Source organism: Narcine bancroftii, chromosome 6 (genome assembly GCF_036971445.1).
Source record: "Narcine bancroftii isolate sNarBan1 chromosome 6, sNarBan1.hap1, whole genome shotgun sequence".
Lineage (NCBI taxonomy): Eukaryota > Metazoa > Chordata > Chondrichthyes > Torpediniformes > Narcinidae > Narcine > Narcine bancroftii.
In genome coordinates, this window is record NC_091474.1 from 19068816 (window position 1) to 19085572 (window position 16757).

Sequence of the window (16757 nt, forward strand, 5' to 3'; positions counted from 1 at the left end):
TTGAACAACTTTGAAGCTGCCTAATAATTTTATGTCAAATATTTTAAAGTTTTTCCCTACTTACTGCCAAAAATATATTGAAGACATTTTCTGAGATACCTTTGAAGATGTGACTGAGCAGAGGTGTATTTTTTTTTAGCTGCTGAAAGTTTTTAGTTTTCATTTTAAGTATGCTATCATGAGCTTGGTTCGACTGGAGCGTTGGTCTACAAACAAAAAAAATCATGCCTTTCTCTTCCCGCCTTCCAGCCTCATCCTCTGTATATCACAATAGTATTTGTAGGAATGGGAACATGACTGTGAGCAAAGGCAGTTTACCATTGTTCTTTCATACTTACAAAACTAAAAGTAGTTTTTTTTTACAAAAGGAATCTTAAGAATCAATGTTGTACATTGACATTTATATAATTGGGAAACATCAGCAAATTAATCTACGACCGAAAGCCAAGATTAATGAACTTTTGCTGTAGGATTTAACTGATTCAAAACTTGTTATGGAAAAATATCAGGTTGGTCATTAATCCAACACGCAACTTATTTTTCCATGTTTGCTGGAGAACTTTCCTGCACAAGAGGAATTGTGAAAACTAAATTAGCCCTGATGATCATTGTGCAAGACCTGTCTATCCTGTCTATTAGGGTTAGATAGGAGAAAGCTGGTTGAAGTTTTGTTGCAGTACCACAATCCACTGAAAGTGCAGATTATGATTCTGAGATTAAAAAAAAACACAATGGGTTTAGTTAGTTTGCCCTCCCCCCCCCCCCCCCCCCCCCCCACCCCAGCGCTATCCAGGGCTTTTGGTGCTTGTGTGTCATTGCTTCAGAAGAAAGAAGAAAGAAAATACTTTCAGTAGTTTTCCCTTTCGTCTTGCTTCGTTTGAGTTAGAGGAAAAAATAAATCATCTAGAAAGTAATATTTGCACTTTTAAGGCTTCGCTGTGTGTTTCTGCCAATTCTGAATCAGATTTTGCAGATGGAATGTAGCACTTAAATTAAAAAAATGTGGTTGCAAGTCTTTAAATCTGTGTTGAGGGACAGAAATAAGATTAAGATTTCAAAACCTATCAATTTATGAAGAGTTCTTAAACATTCATGTTTAAAAATAAATTGAATCTGTTATTTTGGGCTTTATTTATAAAAGCCAACAAACCAAGTACTTTGTGTTGTAGTGACTGAGTTATTGTTTGATTATAGGATGTGGACATCTCTGTTAAACCTGGACATTGAAAATCCTTGATTTCCCTGAACCAAGGAGAAGTAAAGTTACATGTAGTCCAGCCCAGGTAAGGATGGATGGTGGCATTCCCCCCTCTAAGATGCAGGTCATAGTTTTTCACACACCACAAAATCTGTTTTCATTGTCACTATTACCAATAGCTTGCTAATTATTTCATTAAAAAAAAATCTCCTTGAGTATCAATTTCCTGTTTATGCGGTGAGAACTGAATTGTGGAGCAATGGTGCAGGCCAATGGACTTAAAAATTTGTGAGGTTGGTGGATGAATTCTAAGGTGCTCTGAAGGACCCCAAAAAGTCCTTGGATATTTTGACAAGTAATTAACAACCAGGAAGAGACAAGATGAACCAGGATGGAGTGTGATGAAAATAAAATGCAGACATGAAGCATTGCAGGATTGAAAACTCCATTTGTTAGAAGATTGGGAATGGGGGGGCGGGGGGGAGGTGTTTTGGGGTGGGTGGGACTGGGTTGGGGAGAGAGTGCAAGGGGGATGCATTTTCTTGGAGATCTGATGTCTGAAGTCTAGCTTACCACAGATTGTGGGTGGAAAGAATGTAAGAAACTCAGTAACTTACTGATGTCCATAATGTGAGTTGGTTCTTCAGTGTTATCTGAAAGTACAACAAAATATCCAAAAGCCCAACCCCTTGAACATGAGATGAACTGATCAAAAACAGGAAGTTAGCTGTAGCTGGAGGGAATATTTTGAAGACCTCAACCACATATCTGTCTATTACATGAGGATTTGATACCCTTCACACGAGCCTGATTGATCTTGCCTTGCTGCTATTCCTGACTGACAAGCAGACTACCAATATGAAATCCAAGTTTTAAGGCTCGCACACTAGAATTTTGATTACAAATCTACAGTCTTTTTTTGTCCACATCTGGATTTAGAAAGTCATGCCAAGGGATCTTGTATATTATTTTCAGCATTTTTAAAATTCTGGCAACTACAGAGGGATATCCCTGTATCGTCAGAGGTTTCTTCAACTGCGTTCTTTCACTGATATGCTCCTTGTATGGATGTGTGGATTATGTCCATCAAGAAGTACAGATGTTTACCTCAAAGATTCTAAGGGAAATGCAGGGAAGCAGCATTAGTTATTTGACATTACCAAAGCCTTTGACTCTTGTTAACCAGGAAGGATTAGAAAACACCATGCAGAACACAGCTGAAACACAAGAGGCTATATTTGGGTATATTTTGAGGCTGACTTATCAATCTTTGACTTATCAAATGATTGATTTTAAACTCAACATCTGCGAATTGCCCCCTCTGCCCAAAGCAAGCAACTGAGAATGAAGATTCGAGGTGAGACCTTATAAAACATGGACCATTAAGACTTACATCACTACAAAGGTAGTCATCAGTGATGAAATTCAGTATAGCCTCCAAGTGTGCACCTTGGCAGTTGGCTGAATGAAAGGGAGTTTGAAAATCAAGACCTCAAACCCTGCATAAAACTCTTGATTATGGGGAGAAGTGAGTTTTGCAGTCCTATATGTTTCTGAGACTTGGCCATTTACAGCAGGTAACATGATGCGCTGGTCGATACCACCAATACCAAATTTGAAACCCTTCAAATTTATTGGAAAAGTGAACAAATTAATATCAGGATTCTCACTAATGCCAGAACGGTCGGGTAGACCAAACCATATAATTTGAATGCCAGAAATTCCAGAAACGAGCTCTATTCTAAACTCTCTGTTGGGAAGAAAACTACCAGGTGGATGCAAGAATACATCAAAGTATTTCCACAAAGCTGACTGGGAAGGGGGAGGTGTGTGTGTGTGTGTGTGTGTGTGTGTGTGTGTGTGTGTGTGTGTGTGTGTGTGTGTGTGTGTGTGTGTGTGACATCCTCACAGACTCTTGGAAATCTATTGCCCAAGGCTCCTCACAATGAAACAAGAACAAAAGCAGGATTCTAATCTTTGTTTAAAGTATTTCCACCCTTCTCCATTTTAGAGCCAAACCACAAAGGATATAGTAGTCTCCAATAGGCAGTTTTAGAAAATGTACCAGGACTTATTTTCCACCCTTTTAAAAGAACATACCAGTATTTATTGCTGAAAAATGAAACTATTTCCGATATGAGGGGAAAATGGATACTTAAAAAGATTTGACTCCCTCCAAATAGTCTACCTGGATATTTATACAAGATGCTAATGCAGTTAAGGTTATAAATCACTATTGATGTTGGGGGTTAAATGAATACAGTTAAGAGATGCAGAAATCAAGACCCAAATGGAAAATGGGGAAAAATTATTTCATCTTATCAATTGAAAGTTTATCCTTAGTGTGGCAGAGAGGTGCAGGAAGGATTGAGAAGTCCTGTGGTTTAGTTTGATAGATAGGAGCAGGGTCATTAGACAAGAGGAGATTGTTTAATCACTTATTCGTTTCTGCTGTCTCACACACTTTAGTTTAAAGCATTTTCACCCCTTCATCAGTTGGTTGCATTAATTATAACCTCCATATGGCACTGAGTCATGAGTGCTCTGCTCTGAAGTCTTTCTTTTGTTTGCAGTGTTCTATTTTAGTTCAAAGTCTTTTGAAGCTTTGTTTCATGATTTTTCATTCCCAGAATTCTGTGTGGATAAAGTATTATAATAATTAACTCCTAAAAGGGAGGGAGCTATCATGATCCAAGCATTGTTCGATGCTGAGGGTCATCTGCCTGAAATGCAGTTTACTTCATTGTGTCAAGCAAAACCGTTGAAGGTTCTGAGAGTTGCAGCAGTGGTTTTTGTTGAGCTGAAAGAACTTGCAAGTGTTGGTTTTTACTGTTTCAGTGTTACCAGGGGAATGCTCTTGAGAACAAAGTGTTCCTGATATCATTTCTGTAAACTGTTTAATTATGACTTTTACAGAATTTCTAATCAATTTGAACAATAATTGTTCATGCTGATAGATTTCAAGATTTAGAAAGTTGGTTTAATGCATGAAAATTGCTGGAATAATTTTGGCGATTCATACCACATGAAATTTCTCTGATGGTCTACCTTACAGCTGTATTAAATCACCAGAGTCCCTGATGAAGATAATTTGCTACAGCTTTAAAAAGTAAAACCACATTTGCTTTTCAGCAGTGGTGGAAGGAGTAGAAATTAAATTTAATCAAATCAATGTATTTGTGTGCGTATTAATTGTTTACAGTTCTAATTATTTTTTTATTTTGAATCTTATTGCAGAGTAAAGCCAACTTGAGAATAATGTGAATCTGAATTTACCAAATAAGTCTGTTTTTACAAATAGCAATGCTGAAAGAATACCCTTTTTTAAAAAAAAAGCCTTCAGGCAAATTGACAGAAACTGAGAATTATTGTAACGTTAAAATTTTGAATAGAAAATTCAAGTTAAAAAATACTTGATATAGTCATGTTTATATAAAATTGCTTGTGATCACAGTCTGTCATTAGGGCTTTGTTGCCTTTTGGAGTTTTTTATTTTTCAAGATTTGGGTGGTACTGGCAAGACCCAACATTTATTGTTCCACCCTAGTTATCCTTGAGAAGATGGTGGTGAAACACTTTCTCAAACTATCTTGATAAAAATACACCTGCAAGGTGTGGTAGGAAGATCAGTGACTTGGACCCAGCAACAAAAAAGGACTGAGATTGTATTTGCAAGCCAGGATGGTGTGCATCTTGGAATGGAACATGAAGGTCTTGTGTTTTCACATGCCTACTGCCTGTCTCAATGCAGTAGGATTTGGAAGATCCTGTCAGAGTAACTTGGGTGAGTAACTGTAGAGCATTTGGAAGATGGTATAACTTGTAGTTGTGACCTGCCAGGCAAGAAGGCTGCCTTAATTTTGGATGTTGTCAAGCTTCTTAACTGCTGTAGGTGCACACTTCCATGTCACTATGTCGCTCTTGTGACTTATATTGAAAGGTTTTGCAGAGTTGGAAGCTGGCTACAGGATATCTAGCTTAGCCTATTCTTGTAGTACTGTACAGAATTTAGATCCAGTTGAATTTCTGGTCAGTTTGATCCCCAAAATGTTAATGGAAAGAGACCCTTGTGTTGTATTGTCATTGACGCTCAGGTAGGATTCCCTCCAACTTTTCAGTGTGTGTCTGAACATCATCAGTGTTTTTGCATGAAGTCAATGTCAGCTTTATTTTCTGAGGGGTTGTAAAGTAATGAAATGAATTAACTTGAGTGAACATTGAAGCAGGTGAATCAGGGTGGCTTAGTGGAACACCTTTTTGTGACGCTACTACAGGTGAGGTAATTAGAGAACAAGATAGCTGATCCTCCTCTGGAAGTTTAAAAGGGAAAATGGTCAATCCAAAGGGGTTTGTTTATCCATCAGGGGCAAGCCTGTTGTCTTGGTTTGTTTTACTGTATCATGGAACCAGCATTCCATAGTCGTCTGCAAATACTGTATGTCCTGACCATGGAGGTAATAGGTAAGATCAAAGATAGAGTGTTCTAACATTGAACAATCATAGAATCATACAGCCCAGAAATGGATCCTTTCAGTCCCCTCGCCCTTGTTGATTGTAAAGACTATCTGCGCTATTCCTGTTTGCTCATGTTTGGCCTGTATCCTTGTTCAGAGAGGGGAACAGTGTTTCTATTTCCCTTTCTGAGAAATATGTTGGGATCACCATTGACCATGACTTGGGTTGATTTGATTTTTAAAATACATCAATTTGGTCAATCCCTTGGGATTATGGTGGATCCACCTCAAACTGAACTCTTCCCAAATTCACCATCATCCTTCATCCTTTTTCCATAGATGCTGCCTGGCCTGCTGAGTGACATCAGCATTTTATTATTTTGCATTTGGTGCTGAGATACTGATAGCATATGGATTTCTTATCCAGACACAACACAGCTGGGCAAACCCAGAATATTAGAGTGCTAATTATGTAATGGTTAGGTATTTTGGCTTGGGAAAGTTAGAATATAAATAAGTAACATGATTTCCATGGTGTCCTGATTTATTAATAAAGTTGCATGGGCAAAGATATATAAATAAGATTTGTGTTTCTTTATTATATTGTTCTCATTTGCAATGAAAATGGAAAAATAAAGTTGTTTGGAAGAGCTAGGAATGTTTTTTCCTTTTTCAGTTTTGCATGAGGAAGTTTTGTATTTCTGATGAATAGCATATAATGGTTCAGCTCTGTTCATTTATGGTGACTTGGCTTTTGGACAAAACTATTGCAGAAAAGATTTAAAAATGTCTACAACAGTTTGAGTGGACATTATTTATCGTCGTCACATTTTATGCAGCTTAAACATCCGTGTATGAGTTGTTGGCGTATATTAGGTTTGTAGTTTATTATGTGCTGTGCAGTTCTGTGAATAAATATCAAATTTTAACTTCAATTCATTGTGAAGTGGTTTTGTAATTCATTGCTGTGGTTTTGGTAGTTTAAGTTATTTTGTTAATTGAATGCGTAGAAGCTGCTGCTTGTTACCTACAAAAGTGACTAATGTAATTGCATAATTAAATAAGTTATGAAATTGAGATTTGCTTACCATCCATATCAAACTCCTGTAGATTTAACATAGACAATGAGATAGACAACAGACTCGCCAAGGCAAATAGCGCCTTTGGAAGACTACACAAAAGAGTCTGGAAAAACAACCAACTGAAAAACCTCACAAAGATAAGCGTATACAGAGCCGTTGTCATACCCACACTCCTGTTCGGCTCCGAATCATGGGTCCTCTACCGGCACCATCTACGGCTCCTAGAACGCTTCCACCAGCGTTGTCTCCGCTCCATCCTCAACATCCATTGGAGCGCTTACACCCCTAACGTCGAAGTACTCGAGATGGCAGAGGTCGACAGCATCGAGTCCACGCTGCTGAAGATCCAGCTGCGCTGGATGGGTCACGTCTCCAGAATGGAGGACCATCGCCTTCCCAAGATCGTATTATATGGCGAGCTCTCCACTGGCCACCGTGACAGAGGTGCACCAAAGAAAAGGTACAAGGACTGCCTAAAGAAATCTCTTGGTGCCTGCCACATTGACCACCGCCAGTGGGCTGATAACGCCTCAAACCGTGCATCTTGGCGCCTCACAGTTTGGCGGGCAGCAACCTCCTTTGAAGAAGACCGCAGAGCCCACCTCACTGACAAAAGGCAAAGGAGGAAAAACCCAACACCCAACCCCAACCAACCAATTTTCCCTTGCAACCGCTGCAATCGTGTCTGCCTGTCCCGCATCGGACTTGTCAGCCACAAACGAGCCTGCAGCTGACGTGGACTTTTTTACCCCCTCCATAAATCTTCGTCCGCGAAGCCAAGCCAAAGAAGAAGACACAGAATGTACATTACAGATATAGGTCAGTCAGTCCATTTTGTCAATGCTTTGTTCTACAGGAGCTTCCCTACTCTCCTTCTCATCTATTTAGATAAACTCCCTGTTGTTACATAGCCTTCCCTGTGAAAACATGCTTGCTGAATGCAGCTTTCATTTTTAGGGGCCTCATGCCATCTTCAGGGGGCTTTGAACTTGCCTCCCAAGGAGTCCCTGTATATCCATCGGTCTCTGCTATTTACTCTGTGCTAAAATGCATCACCTCACACTATTCTAGATTAAGTTCAAAGTTCAAATTTATTGTTCAGAGTACATTGAACCCTGAGATTCTTTTTCCTGGGGGCCAGGCAGAATTTCTTCTTATCTGTAACTGTAAGTTGTACTCAACAAAAAGAGATGTATACAAAAGAAAGAAATGTAAGCAAGCTGCGCAATATATAAAAATAAATATTCGGTAAGAAATAATGTGCAAAGTAAGAGTCCGTAAATTAGTCTCTGATACCGAACTTGCGCAAACTCCTGAGGAAGTAGAAGCACTGACGTGTTTTCTTCACAATGATATTATGTTGGGTCTGGGAGATGTCCTCCGAGATGGTGAGTCCCAGGAATTTAAATGTGCTCCACCTCTCCACCTATGATCATTGGATCGAATTCCTCTGCTTTTCCATTCCTAATAACTACAATAAGCTCCTTGGTTTCAGTGACATTGAGTGAGAGGTTGTTGTTAGTTCACCAATCAGCCGAGTTTTCAATCTCCCTCTTGAATGTTGCCTCATTGCCCCATTTTAGGCAGCCCATTACTGTGGTATCCTCAGCAGATTTGTTAGAGGGCGTTATTGTCGCACCGAGGCACAGTCGTAGGTAGGTGTAAAACAGATAGAGCAGGGGCTAAGTACACAGCCCTGTTGTACAGGAACCATCTGCTACCACTCCATCCAGCTTTCCAACTGATCCAACACCATCTGTATCCTTTAACAATCTTCTTTGCAATCCAGACCTCCAGTAATTATTGTGTCATCAGCAAACTTGCTAATCAGTCCACCTTGCTAAAGTTCACCTGAACTGAGTCTACTGCGCTGTCCATCAATTTTCTCATTTACCTCTTCGATCACTTATCTGAGATGGGATTACTCCTGCATAAAACCATTTTACTGGCCTTCCAAGTAATCCTAAATTCTGTCTTTTAGGATGTTTCCAATAGTTTTTTGTACTATTAATATAAGAATCACTGGTTGGCATTTTCGTGGCTTATCTCCGCTGCCCTTTTGGTATTGGGAGCATTATTAGCAAAAGTTACAAAATTAAAATATTTTTTGATTTTTCTTGTTAAAAAATTTAGACATACAACACGGTAAACAGCCCCCATGCCACCCAATTACACTCAATTGAGCTACACGGCCAATACGTTTTTGAAGGGTGGGAGGAAACAGGAGTACCTGGAGATAACCCATGCAGACACCGGGAGAATGTACAAACTCCTTATGGTGTGCGATTCAAACCCTGGTCCTAGTCGCTGTTGCTGCAGCAGTGTTTCACTAACTGCTAAACTATTATCTCATCTCTATTCTATAAAAACATTTTTATAATTGTAAAGCTATCTAATAGGTTATGAGACCAGAGATGAAGTTTGTTCATCGAGCTGTCCAGCACATAAACATGCTCTTTGGCCAACCACACCAATGCTGAAGTTTTGGTCATTCTCCATATCCTCTGCTTTTCTATATGTGGTTGTCTGAGTTTCTCTTAAATATAGTGATAGTATTCGCTCCCACCTTCTCCTCTGGTAATGAGTTCCTCTAACTTCATCTCCTCTTGTTTTTGGTACTCTTATTATATATAGGAGGCAGAGGAGGCTTCCTGGAGGAGAAACAGGGTCTGTTCCATGTAATTTTTATATGCCTCTGTAACATTGGCCGCTTTCACTTTAGGTTAAACAACCCCCAACCAATCACCAGCATCACTTTGGGGGTTGGTGGGGGGGGGGGGGTGATGGAATGCAGGGGTCTGGGTGACACCAAAATGATTGTGTATAATTTTTGTACCGTGTTTCAGCAGGTTTATTTTTTTATAAAAAATCCCTGTAGTTAAACAACATAGTTTTTCCCCATAAGCTCAACTTACATGTATCGAAAAACCTACAAGGCTAAAACTCAACGTTAATTTTCTACGAATCACGTGGTTTCATCTGCACACGCTGCAATCATGCACTGTTTTTTTTTCATTGCTGCTGATGTTTTTATAGTTGCTGCTTCTGTTAAATTTTCTGGTGTTTTAGCTACAATATTGTGCTAATTAGTAATTGTGATGTACGAGTAATAGTTTAAAAAAAAATTACTAAGGATTCTGTAAGGTCTGGTACGGGAGGAGGTCCATGGTTGGGGGAGGAGGTCCATGGTTGGGGGAGGAGGTCCATGGTTGGGGGAGTAGGTCCATGGTTGGGGGAGGAGGTCCATGGTTGGGGTAGGAGGTCCATGGTTGGGGGAGGAGATCCATGGTTGGGGGAGGAGGTCCATGGTTGGGGGAGGAGGTCCATGGTTGGGGGGAGGAGGTCCATGGTTGGGGGGAGGAGGTCCATGGTTGGGGGGAGGAGGTCCATGGTTGGGGGAGGAGGTCCATGGTTGGGGGAGGAGGTCCATGGTTGGGGAGAGGAGGTCCATGGTTGGGGGGAGGAGGTCCATGGTTGGGGGGAGGAGGTCCATGGTTGGGGGGAGGAGGTCCATGGTTGGGGGGAGGAGGTCCATGGTTGGGGGGAGGAGGTCCATGGTTGGGGGGAGGAGGTCCATGGTTGGGGGAGGAGGTCCATGGTTGGGGGAGGAGGTCCATGGTTGGGGGAGGAGGTCCATGGTTGGGGGAGGAGGTCCATGGGGGAGGAGGTCCATGGTTGGGGGAGGAGGTCCATGGTTGGGGGAGGAGGTCCATGGTTGGGGGAGGAGGTCCATGGTTGGGGGAGGAGGTCCATGGTTGGGGGAGGAGGTCCATGGTTGGGGGAGGAGGTCCATGGTTGGGGGAGGAGGTCCATGGTTGGGGGAGGAGGTCCATGGTTGGGGGAGGAGGTCCATGGTTGGGGGAGGAGGTCCATGGTTGGGGGAGGAGGTCCATGGGTGGGGGAGGAGGTCCATGGTTGGGGGAGGAGGTCCATGGTTGGGGGAGGAGGTCCATGGTTGGGGGAGGAGGTCCATGGTTGGGGGAGGAGGTCCATGGTTGGGGGAGGAGGTCCATGGTTGGGGGGAGGAGGTCCATGGTTGGGGGAGGAGGTCCATGGTTGGGGGGAGGAGGGGTTGTGGGTGGGTAATACTATGAGTTACCACTCCGGGTCACACCAACCCTGGTGAGACCACTGCAACCAGTCCACTTTCTTAATAGCTAAAATCCTCCAAACGAGGTATCATCCTGGTGAATCCCCTCTGCACTGTGTCCTGTGTAACCTTGTCCAACCGATAAGAGTGGTGACCAAAGCAGCTTAACCAGTCAGTTGTGAAGTTGCAACATATAATTTCAACTTTGATATTCTTATGCCCCAATCCATGAACGGCAGCACACAATATATCATCTTCACCTAGCTCTATGGCCACCTTTGGAAAAAGCCTTTATTTGCACCCCAGGGTCAGTTGGATCCTTTGTGTCAACCTATTGGACCAGCCTAGCATTATTGTTCTTGCAGCAGTGCCTCTGAGCCCACAATATGAGATCTGGATTTGTATGCAATACTCAAGTTCAACATACTTTCAGGCTAATCTATTATTTTCTTTGACATGTAAATCATAGTTTCTGCTTTCCTTCAGTTAGATGTTAACATGTAATCCTACATTTTACTTAATACTCATCGATATAACTCTTTATTGTTCAGTCTTCACAGAAATCTGGGAAGTGGTTAACAAAAAAATCCTTGATGAAAATTCATTAAAATAATTTTTGGATATTATTCTGTTATCTCTTTGTCAGCAAGGAATTCTACTTCTTCCTTGATTGCCAACTAACGAGTCCATGACTTCCTGATGTGTTCCATCTTATTTTTTTTAATAGATATAATACTAACTGTAGGTACCCCTTCCATATTCATTCACTCACTCAGTAGCAGGAGTTCATACTGTCTACAGGATGCACTGTAGCAACTTACTAAGACTCTTTTAACACCTTCCAAACCCATGACTTTACTAGCTGGATCAGCAAAGCAGGCAAAAGCACCACCACTGGAAGTTACCCTTCAAGTCACACCATTCTTCACCATTACTGGGTCAAAATCCCAGAGCCCTCTTCATATCAACATTGTGGGTAGATCCATAGCTGAAGGACTGCAGTGATTCAAGAAGGCAGCTTACCACAGGCAATTATGGATGCCCATTTTGATATTCCAGTGCTTTGTTGAGGACATGGTTCAACAAAAGTAAAATAAACTGTAAAATAAAATAAAAAAGTAAAATAAAATAAACTGGTGCACTGTTAATTAAAATTGCATAAAATATACATCAACATTATTGATTGTGTGGTTTCGATGCTCATGATGTGAAAACAGCATTAAATATGGAATGGGCACATCCACCAGTTTTGAGGCCTTCTGCAAAATTAGGTAAAGCATAGCCTGTGAACACACAACAATCCTTAATCAGAACAAAGTGGAATAGCAATGTGTTTAACCCAACAACATAGCATTACTACTGGCTGCAACCAACCTGTTTCTCATGCCTTCACATTTTAAAGTGAGTGATGTAAGAGGATAACCCAACAACATAGCATTACTACCGGCTGCAACCAACCTTCCGTTTCTCATGCCATCACATTTTAAAGTGAGTGATATAAGAGGAAAACAATCTTGGTGGTTTCTAAGGATAGCAGTCAATAATTCTATAGGGTGGCATGGTTAGCACAGCAGTTAGTACAACGCTGTTACTGCACCAGCAACTGGGGCCAGGGTTCCAATCCTATGCTGTCTGGGCCTGTTACCATGCTATATGTCTAAATTTAAAAAAAAACTTGTGGGATGAAAGTTGGGGTGTGGATTTTGCTATTTATAATCCCAATTGTCAAATTGATGGAATGAAATGATAAAATAATGGATGGATAGGTTAACTGTGAAAAGAACAAGTTTTGATGCAGATTGCAAGTGAAGTACTGTATAAAGCAGGAGAGGCCAAACTTACTTAATGCAAGAGCCTCATATAATAAACTTAAGATGTTTGAGAACTGCAAGACATGAAAAATTATTACATACATGTTTTACATACATTTATTTAATGTATGTCATTTTTAAATTGCTACTTTGTATTAGTTTCAAGCATCAAAAAGTATGCAAATATTTTCAATTGCAAGCCAGCTCACACCATTCCTGTCTTGACCACCATATTTCACCAAGTTGCACATTTTGTGTCAAAGAGCCGCATGTGGCCTGTGAGCAGCAGTTTGCCCACCCCTGGTGTACAGTCTTACTCCATGCATTAAGAGTGAGGAAGAGAGTGTTGCAACATTCCAATAATTTGCTCTTTAAAAAAAGGTTTTAGTGGTTTGAGGATTGAACCAGATATTGTGAAGGAATTGAACCTCAGGAAGAGTAAATGTGGAATGGGAGAAGAGTGGGGGAGGAGAAAATATTTGGTAGAGTTGTCTAAAACAAAGAATATTTGTTGGCTAGAGACTGGGGAGAATGTAGGAGAAACCTATGTTGTGTTGGGTGAAGGGATGAGAGTAGAGCTGAAGGAAATCTAAACCTCTCTGGGTATGTTCCCATGCATTTTGACATTACCATATATTTTGGCATATAAGTTGAGTTGTGAAACCAAAAAGATCACTCAAATAATGGGGGTCAACTTGTATGGCAGATATACTTTGGAGACCTTAAATTCACCTCAAAATCCAATCCACACTGATTTGAAAAACCAAAAAAAAACTGACTGTGACAGATTTTCGTTGAGATTTTTATTGAAAACAATTAGCGCCCTTCAAAATTGCTATCGTCTGAAAACAACGCATTTAGAACCCTTCAAAATCACTCTCTGTATCATTGTCTGAAGTAAAGACGGCAGTAAACACATCCATCCTCTCACTGTTTAAACAGTCATCACATAGGTCTCAGTCTGTATCTGATGAGGAAGTTTCAGCTTCTTGGTCAGTGTCCCACAATAAATCGCCTTCTGTGTCATCAATTTCACAAGACGTACTGCACTTTTTAAATGATTTTATCAGTCTCTACTTTAACTTTGTCTCGTGCCTTGAGCACGAAGTTACACAGCACATCAAGTGATACAGTGTGCATTGCCCTGCCTTTTGTAAATTACTTTTCTGCACTCGACATCCGTGTCATCAAAGAACATTGCCTTTTTGGTATTGTTCTTAAAGTCTCTTCTTTCTTGTCCAATCTCTTACCAACTTCTCATCCACATCCAATTTTCTCACAGCAGCCCAGTAGTTGGTTTTCTTGGCCATTTCGATCACTTTCAACTTGAAGCTCGCTTCATATTCTTGACGCAACGCTGCGTTGTGTCGATGGACCCTCCATGATAGCAATCATCTCTATGGGAGTCGACGTAAATGCTGGTTAATGGCCCATCTCAGGCATTGCAAGCTTCGGGGGTCGACTTATACGCCAGTCAATGGGGCATCACAGGCAGCCAGAAAATGGGGTTGACTTATAAGCCGTTATATTGTGTACTTGATACCATAAAACCTTTAAAACAAGGCTGAAAAAGGAGTGTTGACTTGTACACCAAAATATACAGTACTTTCTCCTTCTCACTGTTCAGGACTAAACATACTTTCCAAATGAAGCATTTTACTCATGCCATATTAAATATAGCTTTCTGTATTTACTGTGTATGATGCAATGTCCTCTGCATTGGGGAGATGAAATGTAAATTGGCTGACTGCTTTGTAGAATACCTTTGTTCACTCCACAAGTCTGAGTGAACTGCTGGTGAGCTGTTAATTCTCTATCGTCTGTCTGACACATTTTGTATTCTGCAAATCAATGTTTCAAGCTCACTTGAGTGCTCAAGGAACCATGGGATGGATCTTGTTGGCCAGCAGTCTGAATCACTCAGAAAGAGGCAAGTCCTGGGCTTGTATTGCTGCCAAGTGGAGTCAGGCTACAAAGCAGACTTGCTGAGATTTCCAAACATTCTGATGAATTGCTTCTCTGATCCTGATCCAGGTTTGACCTGGCGTAGATTTGGTGATCTCATTTATTTTAATAGGAATTTTTGGACAGTGAAAGGAAAGCAAGTTATTTTGTTTTTTTGGCTTTTAATGAATGTTGTCTTGTAATTTGCATCAATTTCAAGCTTTCAAATGATTCCGTGTAACTTTAAGCAAAATGACATTGCCTGAACTTCGACAGATGCCAAATCTTCACCCAATTTTGCCTGCTGGAATGATCTGAGGGGGGAATGCCACGGGATTATATTGTTTTAGGCCTGAAACCTGCTGAGAGGTTGCTGATTTACTTGCAGATGCAGGCCAGCGATATCAGGGCCAAGATCTGTTCAAGGTAAATTCAGGTTGGCAAGAGACCTGGGCAATGTCTCATCATTTGAATCAGCAAATTTGGCTAGGGATTCTGCTATTTCATTGATCCTTTTGATCTCATGAACTTGTTTCCATCACTGTATCTTGCAGCTTTGTAATGTAACCTTGTCCGTCTTCCACTTTTTCACGACCTTCCCTGAGGTTCCCTTCCTCTTTCTCCTTCTTCTCTTCTTCCTTGTACAATCCAAAATTTATTCTCCCTCTACTCCTTTCCTAGTTTTGAACTCTAGCCATTAAACTGCAACATTCTTCAGGAATGCTGTTTTGCCTGGTTGATTTAAAGCATCCATATTATTTTACTTTGATTGATTTAGTTCAAGTTTGTGTGAAGTTAACATTTACTTGCTGGGACAGTTGCAAATTCTAATTTGTACACCAATGAATTTTGCCGTTTATACAATTAAAATTGTTTAAGAAATACTTGAAATGCTCGTTAAATGGAGCTCTCATAATTCTTTGCAAAAATAATTTTGTGAAATAAAAATCTCTCATGGTAATGATTAAGTATCTGTCGGTATATGGAATGGTTGATTCCATCACTTGGCATTGAGTATAAAATTGGGAAGTTATCTAACCTCAGCTAGGTCATACTTGGATGATTGTGTGCAAATCTGGTCGTTGCATTACAGGAAGGATGTGGAGACTTTGGAGAGGGTGCAGAAAAGGTTCACCAGGATGTTGCCTCAATTAAAGAGTATTAGCTATAAGGAGGAGTTGGAAAAATTGGATAGTTTTCTCTGGAGCATCAGAGGCCAAGGGCAGACCTGACTGAAATACATTCAATTGTAGGAGCAGAGATAGGGGAGATAGTCTTTTGCCCAGGGCAAATACGAGTGGATGGAGCTTGAGGGTGAGGAGGGGAAAGTTTAAAGGAGATTTCTTTTTCACACAAGGGATAAGTGCCTGGAATGTTCAAGGTTCCTTTTATTGTCACGTAATATATTTTAAAAAAAAGTAATGTACATGAGATACTTCAACTTGGTCTGCTGTAAGGCAAAGGGTCGCTTGTCGTGAGCATGGCCTGATGCCCCTAACAATAAGAGAAAGGGAAGCAAAAGAGAGATCGCTCAGAGACGCTAAGTGAAATTAGACTGGTACAAAAAAAAACATGCAGGGATGGTGGGATATGTTTCGGCAGATGAAATTAGTTTAATTTGACATCCTGGAAGGCTCCTGAGGTGCGTTGTTGCACGTTCAAGCATGCTTGAGTTTCTATTAAATAAATTTAAGGGTGTTCTTTTAAGTTTTCTATGATTTTAGCTTCAGTGTACTTCAGTTTAACATTATCATTCTCTATGGTCCTTAAGGGGTTAATTGCATGTTGAAATTCAGTTAGCATAACCTCTCTCTCTGATTGGATGTGAAAAGGTGAAAATAGAAGCACCATAAACTTTTGACCTTTGGTTGGTACATGTTCTGCACAACGCCCGCCACTGGTGAATTGTAGAATGCTGTTTTCCTGTGTTAACTGGCTAGAATGGTCTAATCTGTAATCTGTTTTTGTGAATCACTTCCTTGAATTTTGAGAGGAGAAACACTTTTATTCAAATATTTTGTACAATTTTTGAAACTAAGCATACAGCAGATTCCTGATATCCTTTTAACAAGTGAACTAAATTTTCTTGGTTGCAGTAGTACAGTTTGGCATTCCATCTTATTACAAGTAGCTCATTTTTGCACACCAAATGCATGGCTTAACCACTTTTAGTATGTT

General features: G+C 40.5%; 1 protein-coding gene and 1 long non-coding RNA gene across 11 annotated transcripts in view; one reads left to right on the forward strand and one right to left on the reverse strand.

Annotated features, from left to right (window-relative positions):
* Positions 1 to 16757, forward strand: part of LOC138735778 (nuclear receptor coactivator 3-like) — a 193903-nt gene that overhangs the window by 25550 nt on the left and 151596 nt on the right. For 9 of the 10 annotated variants that reach the window (XR_011339937.1, XM_069884178.1, XM_069884175.1 and 6 more), the window contains exon 2: positions 1195 to 1283. The exons of the other annotated variant lie outside the window; for it this stretch is intronic. The gene's annotated coding sequence lies outside the window, so the exon portion shown is untranslated. The remainder of the gene's footprint in view (positions 1 to 1194; positions 1284 to 16757) is intronic. 10 annotated transcript variants of the gene reach the window in all.
* LOC138735783 (uncharacterized) overlaps positions 1 to 16757 on the reverse strand; it is a 68164-nt gene that overhangs the window by 21790 nt on the left and 29617 nt on the right. The gene's annotated exons all lie outside the window — the stretch shown is intronic.